This window comes from Scyliorhinus torazame, chromosome 24, assembly GCF_047496885.1.
Source record: "Scyliorhinus torazame isolate Kashiwa2021f chromosome 24, sScyTor2.1, whole genome shotgun sequence".
Classification (NCBI taxonomy): Eukaryota; Metazoa; Chordata; class Chondrichthyes; order Carcharhiniformes; family Scyliorhinidae; genus Scyliorhinus; species Scyliorhinus torazame.
This window is the reverse complement of record NC_092730.1, coordinates 40,874,060-40,877,306: the sequence shown is the minus strand read 5'-3', so window position 1 is coordinate 40,877,306 and position 3,247 is coordinate 40,874,060. Positions and strand designations below refer to the sequence as shown.

Here is a 3,247-nt window from a genome sequence, read left to right as displayed (position 1 = left end):
CAGGAGCGTTTGTTTTTGCTGTCAAATGCTGGTTGATTCCAGTCTTTCAGCGGGGGCCTTTCACACTGTGTGGAAACATATTGGAAATAATATTGAAGTGTTTCACATCAGTCCATTCAAAAAAGTCCCTGAATGTGATGGGAATTCATTTTATTGAAAAACACTGCATTTCCAACATTGAACACGGGGCTGGAGTCAAAGATCATAGAATTTACAGTGCAGAAGGAGGCCATTCGGCCCTTCGAGTCTGCACCGGCTCTTGGAAAGAGCATCCTACCCAACGTCAACACCCCCACCCTTGCCCCATAACCCACTAACCCTACCCAACACGAAGGGCAATTTTGGACACTAAGAGCAATTTATCATGGCCAATCCACCTAACCTGCACATCTTTGGACTCTGGGCGGATATTTTCCATTAGTTCATGGATGCAAAACGAATTAAGACGTTTTGACGCATGCACTTGTCGGTTGAGGTGGCCGAGTGGTGAAGGCGATGTACTGCTAGTCCATTTCGCTTTGTAACGGCGTTCGAATCCCATCCTCGTCCATTTTTCATACGCTGTTTTCTCGGAAGTGGGACTCATTTTTCGATGATGGATCTGCAATCACTGACGTGCAAATCCATTCCAGGTTGTGAGACCGGATTGCATCGAGCTGTGTTGGAAAAGCGAGAATTCAAAATTCAGTCTTGTTCTGATTGAGATGAATTGATCGGGTAGGGAGAGAGGAACCACTTTGATTTGACTTACTGTCACATGTACTGAAGTACAGTGAAAAGTATTTTTCTGCTACCAAGGCACATACACATTATTAGTATTATTATTATTGCTCCTCGCCTGAAGTATGGTGATCCTCAGGTTAAATCACCACCAGTCAGATCTTACACTCAAAGGGCCTATGGTCATCAGGGACTTAATTTATTTTAGAACTGGATCAATGTATGACATTTCCAGGATGTGACTTCACTCAAGACTGGCCAAATGACTGACAGCCGGGAAATTAACGACCATTGAGGAGTTACCGCTACCTGAGGCTTGGTGGGATTGCTGGTTTTAAAGGTTCATCATGAAATCTAGAGATAAAATGCCGGGAAAGTGGACATTAGTATTATCATGAGATCATTAAAATGTAAAAGGAGGCCATTCTTCCAATGGATTCTGCAACGATATTCTGAAAGAGCCTCTGTGTCCCCATCACATCCCTGTAACACCACCCAACTTTCTGAACACCAAGGGGCAATTTAGCATGGACAGTCCACCTAACCCGCACACATTTGGACTGTGCGAGGAAATCGCAGCACCCGGAGGGAACCCACACAGACACGGAGAGAAAGTGCAAAGTCCACACAGTCAGTGACCACAAGCTGGAATTGAACCCGGATCGCTGGCTCTGTGAGGTAACCACTGTGATAACGTGCCACCATATAAGGCCATAACACGTCATATATCAGATCAAGCATGATCTCATTGAAATACGGAGCATATTCGATGGGCTGAATGGCCTACTTCTGCTCCTACGTTTTATACCCTGATATTGTGTAAATCTGTTCCTGTTCTTGGGCAAAACCCTTGTTAAACCAACACAGACGCCGCATGTCGTCTGCATCTGATTATCTGGCGCAGAGAAGGTGATTGTGGAATACATGTCGTACCCATCAAACTCTGCTACTCACCTGACTGAGATGTGTTCTGTATCTGTAAATCACAGGTAGTGTTCGCGAGTGGAGGGAACATTCTGCACCCCAGTCTCAACAGTTTGTGAGAGCAGGATTCCTTCATTATGAGTCAATGTCTGGGACTGTATGTGAGGGTCGGTTTCAGTCTCTATCAGACATTGGTACTGAATGTCAGTTTGGAAATGTTTCTGTATCTATCAATCACAATTACTGTTTGGGAAAAGTGAGATTAATACACAACAGCAGCACTGCTGTAACAGACAGAGAAAGATACACAAAAAATCAGGAAGAGACTATCAGGACACACATACAATGACACACAGAAAAGGTGCCGAGATGGAGAAACTGTTTTTTTCGGAAAATGTGTTTTCTGCTGCACACAGAGAGGCCCTGTTTGTAAAATTATATCTTGCTGTGTAACTGAGCTCTCTGCTGTGTAACCGTGCTCTCTGCCATGGAACCGTGACACTGCCGGTGACAGATCTTCACTGGAGTTGTGTCAAATCATTATCTGTTGTGCAATGTGTTCCCAGTTGTGGAAGTAAGATCCGTCGGAAGCAGAACCTTTCTGCGCCGTTACTGAGAAGCAATTTTAATTCCATATTTATTAAATTTTGTCACGAGGTTCGTTTAGACCTCTGGATTCCCAGTAAAGGGACAGAACCTTGTGTTCCTGTTATGAAGACAGTTCATTCAGCATCAACATTTTCAGATAATAACAAGAAAGCGCCCAACGTGGGGCTCGAACCCACGACCCTGGGATTAAGAGTCCCATGCTCCACCGACTGAGCTAGCCGGGATGCTGGTGCACTGTCTATTAAACCTCTTCTTGAAGAGAGTTGCTGCGGTGCTCATTCGGAGGGTCAATGCTGACTTGTAGGGCCGAATGGCCTACTTCTGAGCTGGATATTCTACGATTCTGTGATACAAGCATGTTGATGCGGTGAAGTCCTTCTGCCATACTGCCCACCCCTGACACCATGTAGAAATGCTGGTCTCTCAATGACTAGCGACCAATGACATGTAATAAAAAATAACTGACATAATAATTGAGCAGCTCCTCCTGGCTTGTGCTCTGACCGGGATCCGGGGAACTGCCGGAATCCCGACACGTGACCATTTTAGTTGCATCATCAGGTCATCAGGTGACCGTTCGGCCTGCACAGCTCTCCTTCTGTGCTGTAATTTCTAGATTTCATCATTTAAATTTTCTTCCAGACTGTAAAGTGTGGTCCTGTTCCATTTGAATTTCTAATATATTTCCAATGTAACTGATGTTGTTCCACAATCTATTTAATCGGTGGAATTGTGCGTTTAGGGAGCTGAGGTTTTCGAGCCTCTCAAGCCCTCTCTCCAAATCCAATGGTCATTTTCCACGAAGATTCAACCCCTCCTCACATAAACACCGGGGCCCAGTTGATCGTTTGAATGCAATAACTTCCTGGAGTGATTCCAGGCTGGTTTTAGAATGTATTCTATCGACCAAATTACTAGTGAATGACACACTAAACACAGCTGCGATGGCAGAGTTGTTAAGGCGTTGGACTTGAAATCAATGTGGTTTCCCCGC

At 44.8% G+C, this 3,247-nt stretch overlaps 1 non-coding gene across 1 annotated transcript; it reads right to left on the bottom strand.

Annotated features, from left to right (window-relative positions):
- Positions 1–2,404: 2,404 nt before the first annotated feature.
- Positions 2,405–2,477, bottom strand: trnak-cuu (transfer RNA lysine (anticodon CUU)). The gene has a single exon. It is a non-coding gene; the product is annotated as a tRNA-Lys (tRNA).
- Positions 2,478–3,247: the final 770 nt, after the last annotated feature.